Source organism: Anabrus simplex, chromosome 1, assembly GCF_040414725.1.
Source record: "Anabrus simplex isolate iqAnaSimp1 chromosome 1, ASM4041472v1, whole genome shotgun sequence".
Lineage (NCBI taxonomy): Eukaryota > Metazoa > Arthropoda > Insecta > Orthoptera > Tettigoniidae > Anabrus > Anabrus simplex.
Window position 1 is genome coordinate 1,274,113,109 of NC_090265.1, and position 26,721 is coordinate 1,274,139,829.

The following is a 26,721-nucleotide window of genomic DNA, read 5'->3' on the forward strand; positions in this document are numbered from 1 at the left end:
TCCGAAGTTAAGCAACATTGGGCCTGGTCAAGATTTGGATCGTTTACCACGCGCTGTTGGAGGTTGGTAAGGGAATGGAGGAGCGGAAAGGAACTGCCAACCTACCGCACGTAAACTCCGGCTGAGGCACACCTCTGCGGAGGTTCGGACCTGTCTTCGGGCAAAACACACCATTAACTTACCTTTAACGTCATATGACTTCCCTTCCCCCTGCCACAAACCCTGACTTTGAACACTCAGCTAGGTACTGTTTCATACCCTTAGGGTTGTCGTCCAGGTGGCAGATTACCTATCAGTTGTTTACCTAGCCTTTTCCTAATTAACTACCTTTTATGTATGGACATGATTGTCTGGAAAAGTTGTAATGAAGTGGTAGTGTTTTTATGTTTAAAGGTTAGGGAGAACATTCCATTCTTTGGCTGATGTGTATTTCATGTTCATCTGAACTGAGGTACCTGAGAAATACAGATATACAGATAAATGATAAACTACCATTTTTACCCATCGTTTGGAACAGCAGCGATGATTTATATAGCAGCCTCCCCCACCCCAGCCCCACTTGTATATGATACACAAATTTCAGAACTTTTCTTATCAACTCATGGCATTCTGATTTGAAACACAGTTCATATACTGTACAAGCTTTCGTTGATTTCACCACTTGTTTAAAGTGTCATTCGCTTTATCTGAATACCTGTAGTTACTTATACGAGACTCATCTACACCTTGAAATGAAGCCATAGACTTAAAAGCATATAGCAAAGCAAAGTCACCTCCGGACAGGCCATGGAAGGCCCTTGGAGGAGTGGAAGGTAAAGGCTTCCACCATTTTTAACCTCGGCAGTTGATGGGGTAGAGTGGTTAGCTCTACGCCCGACCGCCTTTGCCCCCAGGAATTAACCTGGTACTCATTTTTGGTGTAGGCTGAGTGAACCTCAGGGCCATATGCACCTCCGGAAGTGGAAATCTCGTTTCTTAAATTTTCTTAAAAGCATATGCTTCAACATAACAAATGACTTCAACAGATAACCACTACTGTACAGCAGTAAGCAAAACACATGAGGAAGACCTCACAGTAAGTTCGAAAGGAAGACACATATCAGCTCAAATAAGAATAAGACACTTATCCTTAAGAGACACACGAGACACGCACTCTCTTCGTGTAATAAGCACTCATGTTCATCAAGGAAAGAGCTCAATGACCAAAGGAAGATAGATATACTTTCCTTTCAAGTCAGTCCTTAAGTAACTCTCTTACTCCTCTTCAACTCGTAATTGGCGGAGTAAAATCTCTACGGCTTGACTTAATGTTCTTCAATCCTGCGAGAGACATTTCCTGTCCTGGCAGACGATCCTTTCCGAATATTCTAGAAATAGTCCGACGAATTGCCACACCCTGAAAGGTCCCTGTGCTGATTTAAACAACTTGGTGAGTCACACATATCAGTGCCTCATTCACACTTTCATATGTTTTTGTTTACCGTCCCTAAATGGCAATAATTTCCGAAATATTGAACACAACTGACAGTATCCAATGTACTGTTAATTTTATATTTAATATTAACATGTAGTAAGAATACATGTTATGATATTATGCCTTTATTTATTTATTTTTCTGAGTCCAAAGGCACTACTATACAGCACGAACTATTACACGTAGTGAGTCCAATATTCAGCAGACGGAATGGCATGGTCATTCGCTTTGAGAAAGTCCTGGATTGCAAGCCGTCCACTCCATGACCGTATCGATGAGTACAATCAACAAATTAATTTAAAAACCACCTAATCGATACTTTATTTTTTTTTTTGCTTTGGGCAAAATTAAAAACTAGGTCGTGTACAAAGACAGTTCCCCATGGCGGCGCGGAATAAACATCTTTCCAGTTAAGATCGTGAGGCAAGCTGCCCTAATTAGAAGACCGCCATTTTATATAAAGGAGAAGCTACCAAAGGACCTTTGCAATTCAAACAATCAACACATCCTTTCACCACAATCTAAAGAGTAATATTCGCAAATCAAACAGTCAACACGGCCTTTTACCATAACATAATGAGTAACATTTAAGGAGATATCATCACAAAATACAAACAACAAATACCCGAAGACTGGAATATACTCTGCATAGACTTTTATTCAAGACCAAATGTTTTTAAAACGTGCCTCATCATAGACGCTTGAAGGTAGTTTTTCAAATATGTTTATTAGTAAATAAGTTTTTTAACATCATGTAGACGCGAATTTTAATTTAAGTAACCCTCTCAACAAATGCCCGAAGACTGTTACAATCATCGACTTTTTTATTCATGCCACCTAGTGATATCACGAAGAGTGTAACACCACAGACGCTTTAAATATTTTAAATATGTATATTAGTTAATAAGTTTTCAACACAATTGTAGACGCGAATTGTAATTTAAGTACCATCCACACATATTACCTTACCGCCAACACCCCCGCTCCCCCGCCCCTCCCTTCTTTTAGAGCATCTAGAGCAATAGTTTTCAAGATCCCATGGGATATAGTTTTAAAGTTTATTGTGCTTGCTGTCCAAATGTTTTTCATCTCAACTATCTTTATACAGCTGAAGATGACCAATAAGTGGTCGAAACATGTTCTGTGTGTGCTAATGTATTTTTAATTTTGCCCAAGGCAAAAAAATAAAGTATCGATTAGCTGGTTTTCAAATTAATTTGTTGAAAGTCCTGGATATCACACGGATCATTCAACTGACTACAAACCAACAGGTGTTCGGTGTCCTGCGTTTCTCCACACTCACACAGTTCATCATCATTGTAGCCCAACTGCTTCAAATTCATTTTTCATCGTGACATTCCAGTTCTCAGTCTATTGAGGGTCTTCCAATTCCGATATTGAAGATGGTAGCCTGCTTTTATATTCTCTTTTGTCCACAGCCTTCCAGGGGCATTTGTTCTCCACCGTTCAATTCGACGAGTTTCGGCTGAAGATGAAATTGGTGCTGTTGTAAGGAGGAAGATTTTCCTCCACTTTAATCTGGACATGTGACTGTGAAGTCAAATCATCGGATGTCTTGGGTTTTTTTCTTGCTTCTTATTTTCAACCTTTGCTGCCACTTCTCTTCTTACATCTGAAGGTGCTACTCCAGTGAGTGGAAAGATCTTATTGACAGGAGTTGGTCTTAGGCACCCGGTGAAGAACCGTATCAACTTGTTTAGCGTTAGCAGAATTCCTCCAGACTGGAAAGGCGTACTCTGCAGCAGAGAAGCACAGGGCAAGGCAGATGTTCGGAGGACAGGTTGTGCTCCCCATGTGGTTTTCGTGAGTTTGCGGATGAGATTGTTCCTGGTGCATACCTTGTGTTTTGTGTCTATAGAATGATGTTTGTAGGTTAAGGTACGATCCAATTTTAACTACAGATAACTGGGGTGATAGCAGTGTTTTAATGTGTATCCTTTCCAAGTGATGCTCGGCTTCTTTCTTGCCTCCCGGCTGCGCAGTTGGAATGCAGATACTTGGGTTTTTGTGAATTGAGTTTTAGGAGATTGTCGTCATAGTACGGAAGTGTACAGCAATTTCTTGGAGAGCAGATGTCAGCTCGTAGTCTACTTCCTCGTACGCCGTTCCCTGAGCAACTAACGCTGTGTCTTCTCATCTGCATAGATGAAGGAAGTGGTTTCAGTGTTTAGCGGCTGATCATTTGGTATGTGTATATGGTTTATATTATATAACATTGGATCCAACTCACTACCTTGTGGAAGTTTATATTTCTGAGTTCTCTATTGCCTCATTTCATACCTTAGGGTGAAAATAAAATAACTCATCTCTTACGCAACAGACACTGAACAAACTGTGCCAATCGGTAGTCCTTAGGTATTGTCTACAGCGTCCTTGCTTTCGAAAGGACCTATGTAGGATCGCACTTTTTCAACCGTTGGGCTTTGATGTTAGTCCAGTATTCTCGCACCTTCCTTATATAATACACTGAGGGTTTGTGATATATGTGCTATGAATCTTGAGTTATGAGGACATTCATTTCTTAAACTAATTCTTCATATCCCAGAGGAAGAATATTTCTTGAGTTTATAATGTTATTGATTTTAAGTCACATTAACTACTTTTGCAGTTTTCAGAGACACGAGTTGTCGGAAGTTTGTCCCGCAGGTTTTCTTTAACGTGCCAGTATATCTACGGACATTTTCACACCAGGCAAATGCCGGGATTGTACCTTAATTAAGGCCACGGCGCTTCCTTCCAATTCCTAGGCCTTTCCAATCCCATCGTCGCCATAAGATATATCTGTGTCGGTGCGACGTAAAGCAAATAGCAAAAAAAAAAAAAAAAAAAAAAAAAAAAAAAAAAAAAAAAGAAATTCTACGGACACGAAGCTGACGTATTTGAGCATCCTCAAATACCACCACCGGACTGAGACATGATCGAACTTATCAAGTTGGGTTCAGACGGCCAGCGCTCTACCGTCGGAGCTACTCAGCCCGACGTTCTTGAGTTATGAGGACATTCATTTCTTAAACTAATTCTTCATATCCCAGAGGAAGCACTGACTTACTCAATTTAACACACAGATACCGGGCGAGTTGGACGTGCGGTTAGGGGCTCACAGCTGTGAGCTTGCATCCGGGAGATAGTGGGTTCGAGCCCCACTGTCGGCAGCCCTGAAGATGGTTGTTCGTGGTTTCCCATTTTCACACCAGGCAAATGCTGGGCTGTACGTTAATTATGGCCACGGTCGCTTCCTTCTCATTCCTAGGCCTTTCCTATCCTATCGTCGCCATAAGGCTTGTCTGTGTCGGTGCGACGTAAAACAAATTGTAAAAAAAAAGAAAAAAAGTTTAACACACTAACCTACATTGTATATCTACGAGGGTGAGGAATTTAATCACTTATTATATCACTATATTGTAATATTCTACGTCACCGTAGCCTTCATTATTAGAACAGAACTATCTTTGTTGCCACATTTGATTGGAAAGCATCGTTCTTATTTCTCGGAGAATGCTGCATATTGTCATTGATAGGGTCAATACAATCACTGAATTCTTTTAATCTAAGAATAAATCCCATCGTACGGATAGTAATTGCTGCTCAAAGTATAATTTACTCCCAAGATGAATCCATTTATTAGTCCTACTCCTTGGCCAAGTCGCCTCCGGCTAAGAGGATCCCGGATTCGATTCTCGACTTGCTCGTGCACTTTAGTCGCATGCTGTCAAATATTCTGACTCGGGGACTTATTGTTCATGATCATCTTACAAAATTTGTTAAATAATACAACACATCAACCACAGAAACACGCAATAATGAATAGGTTTTGGCGTCAGGGAAAAGTGGTGAAGGGACGAGGAAATTAGTTCCCGTAGTACTAACTATGCACAAGAAAACACCCTAACTTTCAATTTTCACTCTAATCAAAGAATATGACATGCTGTTGCTTGTTACTAGCTTCATAATTTAATTTCAACATGTTAGATTTACAATAAGCTGATACTTCAACGACAGTTTTATGTAGCAATTTACGAGCGCAAGGTTTCATTGCGTGAGATCACTGAGAATTGTCCGTTTCTTTATCAGAATGATGACAGCAATTTGTGCAAATTGAGACGATGAGAATTTCATTCATACAGAGATGAATTTCAGCATTATTTTCTTATTTATCTGCTTCCGACAGGACCTACCTAGGATCGTACTTGTTCAACTTTTGGGCTTTGAAATTAGTTCAGTATTGTCGCACCTTCTCCCGTTGCACCTCATTTCTTTCGTCTAAGCAGGGTTGCGTTCGTTCTTCAGAGCTCTTTAAAAGGGTCTCTAAGTCCTTGTTATATTACCTCCTTTTTTAATCTCCTTGAGCAAGGTAGTACGGAGTTTCTTGTTCCGCCAGAACTGGTGGCTGGTTATTCTGTTGGGAGATAATGTTGCTGACTTACAGTTTTTCAATGAAGCCTTTGCTGTGTAGTGACACACTTGACACCGTACAGGTCTCTTGGATGGATCACTTTTGTGTAGTCGCTGTAGTGTTTCAGCTTCATATTGCGTGATAAGAATCGCTCGTTGTAGGGGTAGTTCATCAGTCGATACACCAGTTCCAGCTTTCTCGTAGAGGGGGCTGCTTTATCTGAGATGTTGGGCTCAGCCCATACGTCGAGGTAGTTAAATTCGCTTGATTTGACCTCTTATAGTAACATCTTTTTGTTTGCCTCTTTGATGTTGGTATACTACGTTATAGTTTTAATTTAGTGTTGTCTACTTCACCTACTAGAGCAATGTGTTATTATTATGTGTTGAAGAAATGATTTATGTGTGACAGACAAGTGATAAGCAGAAATGATAAATGGTAACACATTTCTTGCAGATGGGGAATCTATGAATTAATCACTTCAATATTTGGTCTGTAGTACATTACAGCTCGACCGTTTTTCTCGTTCCACTGGAAATGTCACTTGGGAGACTAATGAACGTGTTTCCATTGAACCGTTCCTTCAGGAGAAATTAATTTCTTAATTACAAAGGTGCTTCGTGTTTGCTCTTTATGGGCTTCGGTAATATTTTGAATAATTAAAGCGAAGCTCGTGCCCAAACGTCAAGCAAAGTTGAGGTGGGAGAATATTTAACGATTTTTCAAAATAGTACAAAAAAGAACGTCGCCCACACGAATCACAAGAGATATGGCATGTAACTGAGGAAAAAACTTATATAATAACATTTTAATGTGGTAAATATACTCCTTGTCGATGTATGAAGACCTGATGAATGATTACACTACAACAGGGTGGTTGATTGCCAGTAAAGGCCATACGCGTCCCGCAGGGACAGCGGGTAGTTCAAGAGCTGCGAGTGCTGCTCATTCCATTCTACAAGAAGAGCAGTTCGCAGGTATTGAAATGTCCTTGGTTTTGGGTGACGGGCACCAACACACCTTCCTAATGCATTGCAGGTTCTGAAGATCTCAGTGTTTGGTTCATATGATGGGTATTTCCAGTTTTACCTCCAGTAAGAGCCTACATAGGTATATTATCACCGAGCGGGTTGACAGCGCGGTTTGGACCGTGAAGCTATAAGCTTGCATATGAGAGATGGTGAATTTGAATACCACTCTCAACAGTCCTGAATAAATTCTCAGTGGTTTCCTATTTTCACGCTGTGCCTTAATTTAGACCACGACCTTCTTCATCTTCTTTTCTGACCACTTTTTCCCACACTTGTGGAGTCGCAGGTGTGAACTACGTCGCACATGTGGATTTGGCCCTGTTTTACGGCCGGATGCCCATCCTGACTTCAACCCTATATGGAGGGATTTAATCACTATTGCGTGTTTCTGTGGTGATTGGTAGTGTGGTATGTTGTCTCAGTATGAAGAGGGGAGTGTTGGGACTGTCACAAACACTCAGTTCCCCAGCCAGAAGCGATTAAAATCCCCGACCCGGCCGGGAATCGAACCCAGGACCCTCTGAACCGAAGGTCAGTACGCTGACCATTTAGCCAACGACTCGGACAATTTAGACCACGACCTTATCCTTCTTAATCCTAGCCCTGCCCTATCCTATCGTCACCATGAAACCTATCTTGAGTTCCTGCAACGTTACACCACTATAAATAAAATTAATGCATTATCGTCCCTGAAGATGAAATATTGCCCGACTGTACTTCGGAAACATCGTTCATACTGTTCCTGTACAACATCTTCGTATCTTTGGACATCAAGGTGTCATCGCGAAGGTGTGCAGCCCCCTAAGCCCAATGAGTACGATACATCCTCAGACCAGGTAACCGCCACCATCACACATGCCCTATCCAAGGTGTTTGTGGCGACGTTCCAGCTAACAAGCTCATGCAGATCGCTATGTAAGAGGAATCGTTTTAGAAACTGAACAGGGACTTGCCGTAAAGAAACTGATCCTTCAGTCTCTTAGGACTTATCGCGATATTACTAACACCAACAAACTCACACGCATACTGGACTGAATTGGATGCTAGATGTTTTGAAACAGAAACAGATTACAGTTTGTCAGAAAATGCAGTTCAGGCTGGATATGACACTGTTTGAGGGTTGTTACTCATGGATGACCTTTTACTGACCTATGCTTAAATATCTTATTTCTCAAAATCCTCACTTAAGCTTGGAAGTAGCGTTGAATGACAAGGCGTTGATCTATATCTGACCTGCTTTAAAGCCTTACAAGTTTTTACCCTGCAAAATGGGTATATGGTGCTGGTTCTGTCATTACAGTCACCACTTTACATCAAGACCAACGAGAATTCCCACTTAGAACGTTGATGGATGAAAATATCTGAGTATGATGTATCGTTGTTACTTTTCTTGTGTGGGGCTTGGTAGCCAAGTGGCATAGTCGCAGACAGTCACGGTTAAAAACCTGGCAAATGCGTGTGCTATTTTTGAATTGGAAAGTAACGCCCTTGTGGTTCGAATTTCACGTAAAACTGGATATACCCTGACTGTAATAAACTGGCAGCCGAAGATTCCGTACCCACTTCAATCAACAACAGTGAGTTAATCTAGAGTCGTTGCTGAACGTGTGCTTTAATACGTAATACGTAATTGCTTTAAGTGTAATTTCCTGGGAAACCATTAGAGTTACGAAGAAATTTGGTATGACATTTTGGTAGATGACGAGGAGCAAGATCGGGTACTCGTACTAGTCATGGCGTGACTCGTGACTTAGTCCAGGGCACGCCTGATTTTCGAGAAGTCACACAATTCGATGCCACTTTCCCGATCACATAATTGACCCATTTCCTTTTAGTTTCTCTTCACAGCTGAGAATTATATTATAATGTTGAATTTAAGAGTGTTAAATTTAAGGACATATGCTTAACTTAATTTTGTGACAGACTTACCATTTTCCCATTATTTTGTTTTTTAGCTGATAAAACGTGCCGAAGTTCAGTAAATACCTACATATAGATAACCGCCATTTAGAAACAGTTAATTATTGAAAAATCAGAATGAAAATCAGATATACCCTTAACAAATTTCAGCGCTATTGCTCCTTTAACTTTGGTATGTTTTAGCGAGAAATATAGAGACACCGTCTCATTTTAGTCAATCAGGCGATTTGTTTGCAAATTATTTCACAAAGAATGAATTTTCAAGTCCATAGGTTGAAACAGAACTTCTCTGTGAGAATGTGTGTACATAATTCATGAAATGCCGCCCACTGGTTTAGACGAGATGCCCTGTTGGGAGACAGACAGACAGACAGACAGACAGACAGACAGACAGACAGACAGACAGACAGACAGACAGACAGACAGACAGACAGACAGACAGACAGACAGACAGACAGACAGACAGACAGACAGACAGACAGACAGACAGACAGACAGACAAAATGAATTTCATTTACTCTGACATTTTTTCATAACGGACACTTCTAAATAATGGAATTTTTAAATTTCCCGGCAAAAGTACAGGGTTATAAATGATACAGTTACTTCTAAATAACGAACATTTTCAACAACAGACACAGACACCAAAAGTTGTACCCCAACCTTAACGTTATACTCCTAAATAAAGGAACAGCATGAAGGGGAACACAATTGCTGGTCGGAGGCGACAATGATGCTATAATGGGCACAACCTGTATTTTTGCGGAGTTGTTGGTATGATTTGGTGGTAATCAAACGTTTATATTATGTTCCAAGAGTGATTAAGTGACAGTCTCCCTGGCTCAGGCGGCAACGCGTTGGCCTCTCACCGCTGGGTTTCGTGGTTTAAATCCCGGTCACTCCATGTGAGATTTGTGCTGGACAGAACGGAGCTGGGACAGGTTTTTCTGCGGGTACTCCGGTTTTCCCTGCCGTCTTTCATTTCATCAACACTGTCCAAAATCATTTTATTTCATCTGTCAGTCATTAATCACTGCCCAAGAGAGTGTGACAGGTTTCGACAGCCGCCACATTTCCTATTCTTGACACTAGATGGGGCTTCATTCATTCATTCCATTCCTGAACCGTCTGAATGACTGGAAAGAGGCTGTGGATTTTCATTTTAATTTTCAGTACCTATATGTTGCGGCTTCTTGTTTAACTAAGTGCTTGCTGTACTGTATCTTGAGAAGTGTGTTAAATGAAACAGAAACGCGAACTATTAATATTAAATGAAACATTTGAAATCTGCATTGTGTACTTCAAATCATCTGGATTTATCCAAGAATAAAAAGGGGGGGATGTTCTATACAATTTTACGGTATATTGGGAAGGAAGTGAGGAAATTTAAAGATTATTGGTAAAAGGATGTTCGCCAAAATTAAGAAAAAACATAAGTGTTTATTTTCATACAAGTAAAGTGCTTACACAGGGGTTTTATAAATATTGTGTAATGTACAATGCATAGATGCCAATATTACTGTGATACATTGTGTTAGGACATTTTATTGTGTTAAGCTAATTATAACTTTCTAATCCTTTTCCGAACAGCGGTCACTTCTTAATAGCAGATATTTTTACGTCGCAGAGAAGTTCCAGTATATATACGTACAGATATTCCATTTCCTACCTTACTTTATTCGTTCATTTCCTTAAGCTTTAAGTGATCCTTTGAACTGAATCTCGAGCCTTCAGAATGCATATGGGTTCGATGGGCCAACTTCCAGCCATACCTGCCCTATCGCGAATGCAGTATATCTTGGTTATTTGGATGTTGAAATAATCACTATACAGACCTAGAAACGAAGCAACTGCTTGTTCGATACACCTCTTCTGCAGAAGATATACACACGATAAATAAATATGAGAGAATGGGGAGCATCTGTTTGAACATGTTGCTTATAACTTGGCTTTATATTTTAATGGACTTTTGTATTAGGTTATTTTAAAAGATTCACACTCCTCTACACACACACACACACACACACACACACACACACACACACACACACACACACACACACACACACACACCATACGAAATTAATTCTGTATTTTTCCTTGTCATACAGGAATTTCGTGAAGCCGATGAGAGTACTCTAATTACTTTTGTATGATGTTTGAGAATTGCTACACGGAACTCTTTGAGGGCTTTCCACATAGGCATGAATTTTAAACGTGAAAAACCGCTACACTGATAAGCTTATACAGGGAATGATATTTCCTTTGACATGCTAGGTTACTACACATATACTATAGTTGGTTTTATTTCGAGCTCTGTCAAACTGTCGTATGTTTACGCTTTTTTAAAACAATGTCCGTCCTGCTTTCTTAATGTTCGGCCTGTCCATTCATAATTCCTTGTCCTGATTTAATATCGATGGGTTTCTGGTTGGTTTCTTTCCACAGGTTTTCTTTTGTGATCACCTCAGGTCAGGTGGCCATGATCGTTAAGTCTAAACGGACTGATACCGAGGTTAGCCGGTTCGAGTCCCGTTGGTTGAAACAATTTTCACCATTAGAATGTTGGCCGGCAGGGTAGGGGAGGTGGTGGTATACAATTTCTAAGCACTAAATTGCGTGCCAAAAGCCTGGATTACATTCCAGACCTCTCCGCAGTGCTCGTACGGAGTGAGGGCATATGGCGTTGTTGATGGTGATTCGTCCGTCGGATGGGGACGCAAAGCCTTGAGCAGACCCCTTGGTGCTATTCGACAGGATTAGGCTAAATGCCGGCACCGGGTTTCACACTCTTCCTTCCTACTACCATGTATCACGTCATTCATTTCATGTGATTAACTCCTCTGATGTGGTTGACATCAGGAAGGGCATCCAGTCATAAAAACCCGCCACGACAGATTCATCCCACCTCATATCCGACCCCGTAGACAAACGGGACAACTGTTGTTATTTACCGCTCTCAGTTTTTACCACCAGGAAACTTCTTCAGTACATGTAAATCAGTTATTTAGATAGTTATCAGATGGCTACACTGCGTCACGTGGGTGGGTCATCCCTGAACTGAGCGCCCCTAATGAAATGAAATATGGCCTATGGCTTTTAGTGCCGGGAGTGTCCGAGGACATGTTCGGCTCTCCAGGTACAGGTCTTTATATTTGACACCCGTAGGCGACCTGCGCGTCGTGATGAGGGTGAAATGATGATGAATACAACACATACACCCAGCCCCCGTGCCATAGAAATTAACCAACGATGGTTAAAATTCACGACCCTGCCGGGAATCGAACGCGGGACCCCTACGGCCAAAGACCAGCACGCTAACCATTTAGCCATGGAGCAGGACAGCGCCCCCAATAATCTTGATTGAAACCGAATATTTCGTGAATCGCAGTGCAGGACCGGGAGTAGTAATGTAAATGGTGGGTCCCGTATGAACTGAGTATTGCATGTTCATCTAATCTAGTCTAAAGTAATGTAAATGGTGGGTCCCGTATGAACTGAGTATTATATGTTCATCTAATCTAATCTAAAGTAATATAATTTCTATATCTCCCAGCGGACCAAATATCATCCAGAAAAGCTCTCCACTCTGTATATTCCGCACCCAGGTCTCATTTCATCTCACGTTTTCCCAATTTCAGTCAGTTCCTCTCCAGCTGTTTGTCCCCAGGTATTTCTGCATATTCAATTGCGTTCCATTCTTAGACTTAATGTTCAATTGCTCCGTCCTGCTTTCTTAATGTTCAGCCTGTCCATCCATAATTCCTTTAGCTGATTTCAATATCGATGGTTTTTTCTGGTTTGTTTCATTCCACAGGTTTTCGTTTGTGATCACCTCAGGCCATCTTAATTCATCCCTTGCGGGCCGTAATTCATGCACACTTGGAGTTGTTGTGTTGTTTGTTCAGTGAACTTCCATGATTCAGATCCATTCAAATTTGTATTGGTGTTCCGTGAGGATATAGCAGAAAGAACGTTCCATTCACTTTCCAGATTCGAGCCTTCACGTCCTCTTCTGTACCTTCATGTTTAACCGTTGTGCTCTCAAGTTAGACAAAGGAACTGATTCCCTCTATTTACTTGCCAGACAAGATGAGATGATTGCTTGCAGTTCCATTGACTCTCATCTCGTTCGTTTTAGTTTATTTTAAGCTCGGTATCGGATGCTTCTTGTTCTAACTCCAACAATTTCCCATTCATATCTCCCAAGTTCCTGGAGCGTAGGCAGATGACATCAGCAACTTCCAGGTCTGAAAGGAAGCTGTCTTTTTCGCACAGTGGGACGTCAGAGACATGATAGTAGTGGGGTCGAGATGCATGTATTCTCACAGAGAGGAGCTCAACTTAACATCAATCTCAGCGAACACCAAAGTGGAAATTATATGCTCCATAGTACTGTCTCCTTCTTCTTCTTCTTCCTGGCGTTGTTCCCATCAAGATTTTCAAAAACACTTACTTTTTAGTACTTTCTTCGTAGCTTACGACGGTAAGTTCTAGAAAATGATATTTTTATTCAACAGTTTATCTATTAAAACCAGAGGACTGCATACTAGGGATTTCTAAACTCTGTGCTGTTCATTTAGATTAGTTTCCTCGGAGATTTAATGTTAGCCCAGCAGTCGAGTAAGTGTAATAAAATGTATATGTCTTCACCGAACAAGGTACATAGGCAACTTAAACACATGGTGGTATAGCGGATATATACAGCGTGATTCAGCCGCCCCTTCTAATGTAGTTTCATGCAACCAACAATAATCACTCCGTCCTGAAAATATCGGCCCTGCCGTTATGTTCAGACAACACAACCGGATAACTTGGTATTTACCACCTCACCATGATAGGACACCGTAATGTTATAAACAACTGAAGACATGCGTGTGCCTTCTAGATCATATGAACCTGACACGCTGGCAAAACATTAAATTGATATAGTGACCGCAGTAAACCTGATACTTGCTACAAGCTGCTTATTGAGCTGTACGGAACCGTAGTGTAGTTGGTAAAGGCGTGGCGAAGCAAGATTGCATGACAGGTAGGAGATACGAGTCCAGGCGAAGATTATGACTTTTTGAAATATTTGTTTAATACGTACCGCACGCAATGTACAGTTATTATTATTATTATTATTATTATTATTATTATTATTATTATTTCGTATGGCAAAACAAGGATACAATATAAGTACATATAAATACCATTTCTTAAATAAGTATGTGATTTACAGGTCAGCATTCAAAACTTAAACTCCAGACTTTTCGGCCAGTCCACTGCTTCTGTGGAAGCACTATGTAATTCGTTAATGGATCCGTTGAATCTTCTTTTTGGGCAGTCCATAACAACGTGCTGGATGGTCTGAGGCATATTATCACAGTCGCAGAATGGGTCTTCAGATTTTCCCCACTTGTGAAGCCAGAATTTACACCTTCCATGGTTTGTTCTGATTCTGTTTAGAGATGTCCATTCCCTTCCCGGTAAGTTGAAACCAGGAGGAGCTCTACAAGGATGGTGGATTAAACCCAGGTGGTCAGGATTTGAAGAGGTCCATTCTTCCTGCCAGATCTCATCAGCATCAAAATGTGTTTCCAGGAGCTTCTCGCCTAACTTCCATGATGGGTTTCTGGACTTTAATCTCTTCGGTTTCTGAGGGTTACAGTCCTGATTTAGGGGCAGTTGAGGGTTACTGCGACATTTCTGCTATTCTCTTACTAGAGCCAGTTCTCTTCGTATGTGAGGGGGATGGATGTTGGATAAAACGGGTAACCATTTTAGGGGTGTCGATTTGATGGTGCCTGATATTGTCCTCATGGTATCATGTGTTGTGTATCAACTTCTGAAGTATATACACTGTTAAGCCACACAGGGAAGCAGTATTCTGCAACTGGATAGATCAAGGCAAGAGCTGACGTTCGTAGTATTGTCGCGTTTGCTCCCCACCCTGTTCCACTGAGCTTGTGTAATATGTTGTTCCTTGATTTTATCTTGGCTGCAGTGTTAGAGAGATGTTGCTTATATGAAAGTGTCCGATCCATTGTGACGCCCAGATACTTTGAATATGGGTTATACTTAAGTTTTTGGCCTTTGAATTCGATTTGAGGTACATAGTTGGCTTTTTGGTTGTCTAGGTGGAAGCAGCTTCAGTTTTGTTCAAGTTAGGTTTGAGTCGCCAAGTACTGAAATATTTGTTCAGGTTATGGAGATCCTTTGTGAGTGTAATTTCTGCTATTTTGAAGTCACTCGATTGGGCAGCCAGAGCTATGTCATCTGCATATATGAATTTCCTGGAAGTAGTTTCTGGAAGATCTGCAGTATAGATGCTGAATAGTAGAGGAGCAAGAACTGATCCCTGGGGTAAACCATCGTTTAGTATATAGGGCTTACTCTTATTGCCGTTTAAATGTATTTCGAACGTTCTATTGCATAGCATGTTGTTCAACAGTGTTGCAAGGTTCTTACAGGGAATGGAATTGGCTGCTGAACCTTAAGCTCTGCTTAACGGATACCCCAGCAAATAGAGGACACATTTAGCTTCGACTATAATGACGGAAAATTATTCCAATCAAAACGGCTCTTTTCAGAGCCAAACAAAGGACATAGGGCCCACTTTGAAGGTCCTACAACTGAATGTTGAGGGTATAAGCCGATCCAATGTACAGTAAGTTCAACACACGATTTCATGCAAATTGTGTGCGAATGAATGTGTTTATGGCCCTAAGAATGGCCGATTATTTAGCAGGCCGGACACATACAGACCGGAAATAATAGGAACACAACTGCCCTGACAATGTTTTATTGCAGAAAATGCTCGATGTGTTGATCGTTTTGGTTTATGCACATTCGGGCTCGGTGTCCAATAGATCGTCTTGCGCGCTGAAGCATTGCAGGTGTAATTGCTCGGCAGGCGTCCGTGATGAGTTGCCGGAGCTCACAAGAAGAAGTCTAACGGCGTTAAATCCAGTGATCTGCCGGGGCAAGAAACAGGGCCTCCTCGACCTATCCATTTTCCTGGCTGTTCCTCGCCCAGATGGTTACGAACGCGCAAAGTGGAATGTGGTGGACCTCCATTCTGTTGCAACCACATCGTCAAACGATCGTGCAAGGGCACATCCTCCAGCAACAATGGGAGTTACGGTCGCAGTAAGTGCAGGTAGTGTGGGTCCGTCCAATGGCCCTCAGAAAAGGTCCAATCAGGCGACACCCCAAAATTCACTCCGAACCGCCCCTGGCACATTCCGTCGATTGATAAGCGAATGCCTAACTACATGCTCTACGCTACATTGCTGGAAACGTGCTGATAATACGACGGGAGCAGAGTATATATGCCATCCGGTTCGGCGTTTAAGACATTAATTACTGCACTGTTACCCAGTTTTATGCACTAATTCCCCTCTTTGTTACACTCGGTCACGAGGCACGACACATTAACATAGTTACATAGTGAAAGGACATGATTTCGAGGCGTCATGTTTTGCGAACGGATGATATAACATTACGCAAGGGTTCAGAATCGTTTGCAAAATGTTCTCGCTGAACATTAGTACAACATAGTACGCCTGCTCAGGGGAACAGCACCCCTATAATCATGTGCGCGTTAGTTGGGCTGCAGCAAACGATATTGGAGGGGGGCTGCTGAATCACACTCTATAAGGACTCGAGAGACGTGTAAGGTTTATTTAGGTATTCAGGTGGGGGGAGTGTATATATGTATGTACAGTATAGTACTATGCAATATACCCATACAATATTCAGCGATCCAACGCCCTACAAGCCATGTGCTGCTTTCACAAACTGTCTCCACTCCCTTTTGCTCAGAGCTTGGTTTCTCCAGGTGTCGTCGAAGCCTAAGGCTGTCATGTATTTCGCCAGATCATTCATTCGGTGTAGTCTTGGCCATTTTATAGGACACTTGTTTATCGGCTCTTCCTCGAATGCCTCTTCGGGCAGGCGTGCCAGATGGCAATCTCACAGGATATTCTTATTCTGCTTCTGCAGGAGAGTTGGTTGCTGTATCAGGAGAGAGATTACTTCGTTTCCCCTCCTTACCATGTTCCATTATCCAGTGCAGGTTTTCATATCTTTCTCCTAACTTTTATCTCAAAATAAGTAGTTTTCCTTTATTTCTCTCCCTCAGTCCCCAGGTTTCTGAGCAGTACAGTACTATACGCTGTCAGTGTCTGCCTCTCTGATGCTGCAGATAGGATAAAGTGGGGAGCGAGTTGCAGAAAGGCGGATCCATTACGTTGATGGGAGCAACGCCAGAAAGAATAAAACAGTACTGTAGAGCATATCATGGTGTTGTAGATTCTCATCATGGTGTTCGCTGAAACTGATTTTAAACTGAACGTCTCTCTGAGTAAATACATGCATCTCGACCCCGCTGATATCCTCTCTTTGTTGTCCACTGAGAGTTTGTTTTCACTGCTAATCCAGAATCCCAAGTACTTAAAATATTTACCCTCCTTGAAACTGAGGACATTTATCTCGAGAAATCGCTCTCGCTCTTACTTTCGTCCCAGTTCTACGAACTCCGACATGCCCTGTGTGCATGCGTAGCATCGGTAAGTTCGGGGACTATGCGCACCATGCAATCCACGGGTATCAGAAATGCATCATACTGTACGTTCTCTCCATAATCAGAAGGCGGTGCGTGCAGATGCATTCTTCTATTCTTAGTCGTGCTTACGCTGTAAAGTAAGAAACAGTCATCTGAGACAAGAACAGCGTGCAAACAAAATTCAGTCGGCGTTCGTGAAAAATATTATCGGAGATTTTCATAATGCTAATGGCGAGATTAAATGTGCTGGAGTTATTATTATTATTATTATTATTATTATTATTATTATTATTATTGTACCGGGAGGTAGACATCAACGCCGCGCATTCAAAACTAGCGTTTAAATGAACTCCTCTATTGGTAAAACAGTGAAACTGAAACTACAACAAGTTAGAACTTTAATCAGAAGATGTCACCACCGAAATATTATGTAATTTTGTTATTGTGCAGTTGCCAAACCTGAGTGAGTTTCTCCTTGTTTTGTTTGCCATTCATCAAAAAGTTTGGAAATTTTTCCACAGATGACACCACTAAAAACTATGATCATGCACCCTGGTGCGAAGTGAAAAAACTTATAATTTAAAGAAGTTTTGTATTTCTAGGTTTTTGTAACTGATTGATGTTCATTTATGTTTGGGTTGGCAATTCTTCATTTTCTTTCCACCAGTTTTGAATCTAGCCAATCACCTGTTTTTGTGATTAATTTCCAACCAATACCGTATTTCTTCTTCACTTTGAATTTAACCAATAAAATTGAGAGGGTGTGGCTGGTTTAATCTTGAATGATATAGAACCTTTCCTGAGGGTTTACAAAGTGCGGCTTTTCACGTTTGTTGGCCAATTGATCGTCATATTACTGAGTGTGTGTGTCAAAGCAGGAGGTGGGCGCCCTGTTTCATCGGTCAGCAGAACATCTACAAGGTAATGGCCACATAACTTTATTCTTTCTTGCTACCTCCGCAGTTTAACCCGAGAGAAAGGTCCGACTCTTTAGTTATGTAACAAGCTATTCTAAAATGTAACTTTCTTCCGGCTAATGTAAAAACCTTCACAAAATCTTTAACTGTAAACCGGGGATAGAGAGTGAATTACCCTCTCGAGCTCCCCTTCACCTTGGTTTGAGCTGACTACGTTTATAACTGTTTTTCATTCTGTAATGTGGTAAATTAATTTCTATACGAGTCACCTCAGTAGTTTGGGAAGAGCCCCTGTTTCATCGGCCTAGAGCCCCTTAGGTTTTGTAGTTTTCACTATCTTGGAGCACTGTACGACTCCATTCAGTGTGTGTTTCGGGCCATTTACTTAACCTGTTCTTTCCGCAAAGGCCCTATAGTTTGAGTACGATATACCCCTGTTTCAAATTGTAAGTTGGGCCTTGGAAGACCAAAGAGTGTAAGATTTTTTGAGGTTGCCTTGAGTAGGCTTGAGAAACTGAGAGCCTGTTAGCTCTTTTTCAAGTTTTGTAATTGTAAAGAGTGACTCTGGGAGGCTTGATATTGTATTTAGGGAGCAAGTCCTCTTGAATTAAGGGGATTTCTGCCCTTGAATAATTAGTGCACTTTTTGTAAATTTGAGCTAGGAGCTCAAGAAATGTAAAGCGAGGGGGCTTGAAGCCCAGGATTTGTTAAGACCACTAATCTTGTCTGTTCCTAGACTTGTTTTATGATTATCGCTGTGCCTGATGTTTCATTGAAAAAATGGTTAAGTTTGAAGTTCTAAAAGAAATATAACCTTTGTTAAAGTTTTAAATCAATCCTTGATATTTTAGTTAGACCCATTCAAGCCCGGACCTTCTTTAACCTCTTTCTGCGTTCCACAGATACCCCGGAACAATTATTATTATTATTATTATTATTATTATTATTATTATTATTATTATTAACAAATACATCGCAATTGGGAAATATCCGGTGGTCATCATCATCATCATCATCATCATCATCATCATCATCATCATCATCATCATGATCATCAACCACCACAACAACAACAACCAAAAAGCCAACTACAACCACAAGAGTACAACAAGCAATTCCCTGGAATTAAAATATTACACGAAATATTACTAGTTTAACATTCTACATCCAGCATTAGTAGACGAAAAAGCTTAAGAGTTTTTTTAAAAAGAAGGAAACACCATAATGAAGATAAAATTGGAATTCAAGAGGACAACACTGGGGGAAATACTCCTTTATAAGATGAATTAGGGATTGGAATGATTTACCAAGGGTGATGTTTGATACATTTCCAACTTTTATCTCATTTAGGAAAAGAGTAGCTAAACGAGAGGTACGGAATCTGCTACGTGGGCCACAGTCCCAAATGCAGAACAGTCGTGATTGATTGACTTATTGATTAGTTGGTTGATTGAATGGATTGGATTGATCTTTCTCCTCATGCTTACTGTGGAAATTGGGAAATGAGGACAAAATAATAGTGATACCTGTAATACTACTGCTACTACTTAGAATAATTAATAATATTTGGGCCTAATATTTTGATAGGATTGGTAACTCCGCTCATTCATAACTTTGTGTGAGGGAGAATCAATGAAAACCATAAATAATTTGTTAATGGTTTTTATATACCGATGGTAATACACAATTTTATCCATTTTTGATAGCGTCTGTTACGTCTGTCCAAGTCCTCCGCACTGACAAAGTGCGCGTATTGCTCTAGAATAATATATCCTTTGGCTGTCTGCACAGATACTCGTGTACGGCCTTCATCTTTGGTCTTGCCGTCTCCTTGGCTGAATGGTAGGCGTAGTGGTCTTCGGTTCAGAGGGCCCCCGGGTTAAATTCCCGGCTCGGTCATGGATTTTATTCTTATGTGATTATTTCCCTTGCCTCGGGGACTGAGTATTTCTAATGTTCCCAACACATCTACAACTCACACATCACATACAACGCTATCCTCTATCACAATAATATACAGTTCCCTATACACAACAGATATCGCCCAATCTCGTTAAAAGATTGGAAGGGCTGCACGAAGTTATCAATAGGCAAAACAATATTATTCTTATATGCTTTATATTTTTCCAACTGGAACAACTTTCCGGCCAGTGCCTTCTAGAGGGGCCTAAACAGGTGGTAATCATGAGGGGTGAGGTTTGGTTAATATGATGGATGTAGTACTCAAATATAGTTTGGGATAGTCACAACCGTTACACGGGCAATATGGTGCCAGTTATTGAATTGTCATGTTACTGCTGTAACAAACGTTCACCATAGTAACTCGTCATTCATCTATGTATTTCAACAGGCTTCACGATCCTTCACTACTGAAAGACCGAATAACCGATCACTGCTTTTACGTGCCTGTCTGAAGTGCTTGTGATAAGGAAGCTTGTTGTTTAAAGGGGCCTAACATCGAACGTCATCGGTTCCCTGTCTGAAGTAGAACGGCCATTGTTACGTGGATACTATGATGGTGTCCGATTATCAGCATTGTTCTGCCGCCTGTAAGGATATTCGTTAACGCCTTTGTAACAGAACCATCGCCATCTGCTATGCTTATAACATTTCCCAAATTTCCCCCACTTCCATGTTAAACAGCTAACAGCACGTAGTTTATTCACTGAGAATCAGAAAAAGCGACCGAATTACACTGATCGTAATAAATCTCTTGTGTGCAATTGTTACGACAATTAATCTAAAATGAGAAATATATTAACATTCACAAAGGATGCAAATACACACGAAATAAACTGTATAAGCCTAATGCAACTAAAACTCTATATTTTACGTATTTACGTAAGCAACGACATAAATAAAGGGAAATTCACGTAAATGCAATAGAAGAGGCAGAGAATAGAAGATCAGGGAGGAACCGAAAGGAAATTAAACGAAGCCAAGTTGTGTATGAAATGTCATGGCAGAATGAAGGAGTTGATAAGATATATATAGGTTCCATTTGAGATGTGTGGAATACAGATGGACCTTTAGGTTGGGGTAGGGAATATGGAAGAGAAGCTCCATTCTGGTACTACGCCAAGGAGCGCAAAGGGGAAAAAAGGGTACTAATTCAAGTTTATTAAATACACAATTAACTGCCGTGTTTAGTATCTATTAGTCGGCTATCTTCCTTCGAACTGAAAGAGTTCTGAGGTTTCTTTTTCCAAGCAATTGTTCAACTGAACCAACATGAAAGTGGAGCCAAATTGGAAGGTGTTATAAGCATAGAAGACGATGATGGTTCTGTTGCAAAGGCTTTAATTTCTAGTGCTCAAGTTGCGACAGGCAGGGACAGAAGGTTAAAATAATTGAAATTTGAAGAAATAATCTTGACTAGGGAGGGGTATTCGTCAACCGGTGAAACACAGGAAACGTAGAATGCGCTGACGAAGTTCGTGCCGTTATCTGTTGAGAGAACCTCAGGATACCCGTATCTTGCAAAAATACCATCTAGAGCCTTTATTATGCTTTCAGAGTCAGTACTACTTAGTTTCGTTACTTCCATGAAACGGTTAAAATAATCTATCACGATCAATAGTTGTACCCAATTAAGGAAATGACCCAGAATATCAACAGCTATTCGTTCCCAAGGCTTTTTAGGAATTACTGTCGGAGATATTTTTTCGGGCTTCTCGGGTTTACTGGTAATCTGACAACCCAGACATGTTCTCACTGTCCGTTCCGCTGCTTTGTCCATTCCAGGCCACCATACTTTAGAATTGAGTCTGTTTTTCTTTCCAAAATTCCCGGATGACCCTCGTGTGCCAAACTAAGGACCCTAGTTTGTAAACTTTTCGGAATTACCAACTTAGTTTCTTTCAGTAATATATTGTTCATGACGCATAATTGCGAAATCATCGCCCGAAATGGAAGGAGTTCAACGTCATTACGATCCCAACACCCTGTTTGTAAATGTGACCGGGCCTTTTTTAGAGTGGGATCAATTTTTGAAGCTTCATCTATTTCTTCCAAAGATAATGCAACTGGTGGCAAATACGTAGCCAAGTGCATCAGATAATTGTCCTTCTTGGCTTCACCGATTGAATTCTCATTTAACCGTGATAAAGTATCTGCTATGTTATTTTTCCCCTTTACATGCTTAACTTGGAAGTGAAAAGATTGGAGTCTCAGAAGCCAACGTTCAGTTCTCGCGCAGGGTTTTGATCTAGGCCCAAAAATTACCTCTAGTGGTTTATGGTCCGTATACAGGCAAAACTGCTTACCCGTCAGGAAATTCCTTAGACGCTCACACGCCCAGGCAATCCCAAGTGCTTCTTTCTCCGTCTGAGAGTACCTTTGTTCGACATCCGACAGGCTGCGACTAACGTAGCAAATTATGCGTGGGATCCCTTCATTGTTCCGTAGTATCAGCACCGCACCAAGTCCTTTTGGGCCAGCGTCTGCCATCACTATCGTTTCGTCCTTGGGGTTGAAATATCCTAAAACTGAACTAGATGTAAGTACTTCTTTTATTTTATTAAAAGCCTCTTGGTGTACTTTTTCCATACAAACTGTGCAGATTTATGTGTAAGCTGTCGCAGTGGTTTTGTCATGGTTGATATGTTTGGAATAAATCTACTTACATAGTTCAGTAGGCCTAGAAAACCTCTCAGCTCAGACACATTGTGTGGTCTTCTGCAATTCTTCAGAGCCGCCACTCTGTCTTCGGTAGGCCTAATGCTATTAGCTGATATTATGTGACCCAAGAACTTAATTGAAGTTTTGCCATATTCGCGAAAAACTTCAAGAACCGTTTTTAATCTTGAATCATGTATTTCTTTAGTTTCCCCATACACCAGAATGTCATCAATAAATAAGTAAACTACTTTTGGAATCTTGTTCCTTATCAGATGCTCCATTATCTTTTGGAACTCAGGAGATGCCCGATTCATACCAAACATTAGCCGCTTGAACCTATATAAGCCCAATAAATGTGTGCTAAATGTAGTAATCTCCCGTGAGTCTGGATGCAACTCCACATGGTGAAAAGCTGACCTAACATCCAACTTTGAAAAGTATTTGTTTTCACTAATTTCAGGGTGTAGGTCTTCCATGGCTGGTAAGGGATGACTAGCCTTTTTTTTTTTTTGCTAGTTGTTTTACGTCGCACCGACACAGATAGGTCTTACAGCGACGATGGGACAGGAAAGGGCTAGGAGTGGGAAGGAAGCGGCCGTGGCCTTAATTAAGGTACAGCCCCAGCATTTGCCTGGTGTGAAAATGGGAAACCACGGAAAACCATTTTCAGGGCTGCCGACAGTGGGGTTCGAACCTACTATCTCCCGAATACTGGATACTGACCGCACTTAAGCGACTGTAGCTATCGAGCTCGGTGACTAGCCTTTAGTACAGCTTTACTTGCCATTCGCATATCGACACACAATCTAACGCTCTCACCTTTTGGAATTGGTACGTGAAGGGAACCTATCTTGACTGTCCTTCAACCTTTTCAATCATGTCATTTTTCTCCAGCTTAAGGATAGTTTCTGGAATTTTTTTTGTTTCAACGCTAATGGTATCCTCCGCAGAGATTGAATAACTGGTGGGACTTTCGGATCGATTGGTAATTTAAGCTGAAAATTCTTTATTTTGCCCACCCTCGATGTGTCAGAAACCACCGTCGGGTTAACGCGCTCAGAAATTTGTAATATTCCTAGTTTTGTAGCCGAGGAACGTCCCAAAATACGTGGTCCCCTACCTTTAATAACTACAACAGTGGTACTAATTTTTCTACTGGAATGCGTTATGTCCGCCTCGAACTGTCCTAAAATATACAACGGATCGGTTATACCATAAGTGAAAAGTCTTTTCGAACTATTTAGTAATTTTACTTTATCGGTTACCTGCTTCCTTTTAAATTCCTTTCAAGTTTCTTGGTCAGTAACATCGCAAGTAGATCCTGAGTCAATAATAAAAACGAAGGGTACCCCTGACAATAGACAAGTGGCCTTCCCCGTTGTCTCCCTTTTTTTTTTTTCGTCATTTGTAAGAAAGGTGTAGTCTAAATCAATACTACATCCAGGGCCGACTTAATATTTGACGTTGCCCACGTAAGAAACTTCGTCATCAACAGTTGACTCCCCCGATTCTAACGTATATGTCCTTTTTGTTCTACAACACTTCCGATAGTGCCCCGTTAAAATACAAGCCTGGCAAACTTCGTTTCTTGCGGGGCACTGGGGGTCACTTGCTAAGTGATTTGTTTCCACGTAGCGATAACATTTCCTTTCTCCTCTATTTTGATAACTATTATAACTAGTTTTCGGCTGAGCACCAGTGTTTTTGCCACTATTGGAAATAGTTCTTTGTGAAATCCCATATTTCTTCCTATTCGACATACTATACACCTCTTGCTCAGAAGCGTCGTCCTTACTAAAATGTGATGTCTGTATGTTTATCATTTCGTGAGCCCGTCCAATGCCAACCAAATCGTCTAATGTGACAGAGGATTTTTCCTATATTCTCTTTCTGACTTCAGCTGATTGCAACCCTCTACGAACTGGTCACAAATAAACATGTCCTCCAATTCTGTTTTTGTTGTGGTATCTTTAAAATCACATTTGACAACCTGTAGACGCAACCTAGATACAAAGGCGTTAGATGTTTCACTAACATCCTGTTTCATAGACTTCATAATATGCCGCTGAAATACCAGATTGCTTTTCGGTAAAAAATGTTTATCTAACAATTCTAAAGTATATTCATGCACAGCTTTACTGTAGGAATAGTGTTGTGTTCAGGGATATAATAAAATATGTCTTGCAAGCCTTCTCCACCCGAATGTAGGTAAATTGCCTGTTTTCTAGCAGAATCTGTTATTCCTTTTGCGGCAATATACAATTCGACCGAACTTTTCCATTTTTTCTATCTAGAAGCAAGGCTTGTGACATCTCCATTTACATCGAAAATCTGTATATGCCTAGTGCTGTTTCTTTCCATTTTAATATCTTCTGAAGGTTTAGTTTACGGATTTAATCAACGGATTTGACCGAATGCGCCAATGTACTGAATAATTAGCGATTTAAACAAAATAAACAACCTCTTTATTGACAGTCGCCGTTACATCCAAAGCATAAACAACAATTCTCTTCTCCCCGATCTAACAACACACACATCGACCTCCTATATATCGATAGTACAGTACAGTAGCGCTGACGCTGATTCCGAATAATTTGATAAGGTAATCAGCTATGTGGGAAATGACATGGAAAGGAATGTGATTGTAGCGGGAGATGTGAATTTACCAGATGTGAATTGGGAAGGAAATGCGAACGACAGGAAGCACGACCAACAATGGCAAATAAGGTAATATGGGAAGGACAGCTGATTCAGAAAATGATGGAACCAACTAGAGGGAAGAATTTTATGGATGTCGTGCTGGTAAAACCAGATGAGCTCTATAGAGAAACCGAAGTGATAGATGGTATTAGTGATCATGAAGCTGTTTTTGTTGTACTTAAAAAATAAATTTGATAGAAAGGAAGGTCTTGAAAGTAGGACTATTAGGCAGTACCATATGTTTGATAAAGCAGGCATGAGGCAGTTTCGAAAAAGTAACTATAATCGGTGGAAAATGGTGAATAAAATGTAAACAGACACTGGGATGGGATTAAATCACCGGGAGAGTTGGCCATGCGGTTAGGAGCGCACAGCTGTGAGCTCGCATCCGGGAGATAGTGGGTTCGAACCCCACTGTCGGCAGCCCTGAAGATAGCCTTCCGTGGTTTCCCATTTTCACACCAGGCTGTACCTTAATTAAGTCTACGGCCGCTTCCGTCCCATTCCTAGGCCTTTCCTGTCCCATCGTCGCCATGAGACCTATCTGTTTCGGTGCGACGTATAGCAACTAGCAAAAAAAAGAGAAGAAGAAGAAGAAGAAGGAAAAAATGGGTTTAAATCAATTGTTGAGGTATGTGAAAACAGGATTGTACCTTTAAATGTGGTAAGGAATGGTAAAGACCCACCTTATTATAATAGAGAAGTAAAGAGACTAAGAAGGAGGTGCAGATTGGAAAGAAATAGAGTTTAGAAATGGCTGTGGAAGTAAGGTGAAATTGAAGGAACTTACTAGGAAATTGAATCTAGCAATAATGCGTCATAAAATGTGGTGTAGTGGTTAGTGTATTTAACTACCACACCCAAGGGCCCGGGTTCCATTCCAGGCTCTGCCACGAAATTTGATAAGGTACGAGGGCTGGAACAGGTTCCACTCAGCCTCGCTAGGTTAACTGAATAGAGGTGGGTTCGATTGCCATCTCAGCCATCCTCGAAGTGGTTTTCCCTGGTTTCCCACTTCTCCTCCAGGCACATGCCGGGATGGTACCTAACTTAAGGCCACGATCGTTTCCTCCGCTTTTCCTTGTTTATCCCTT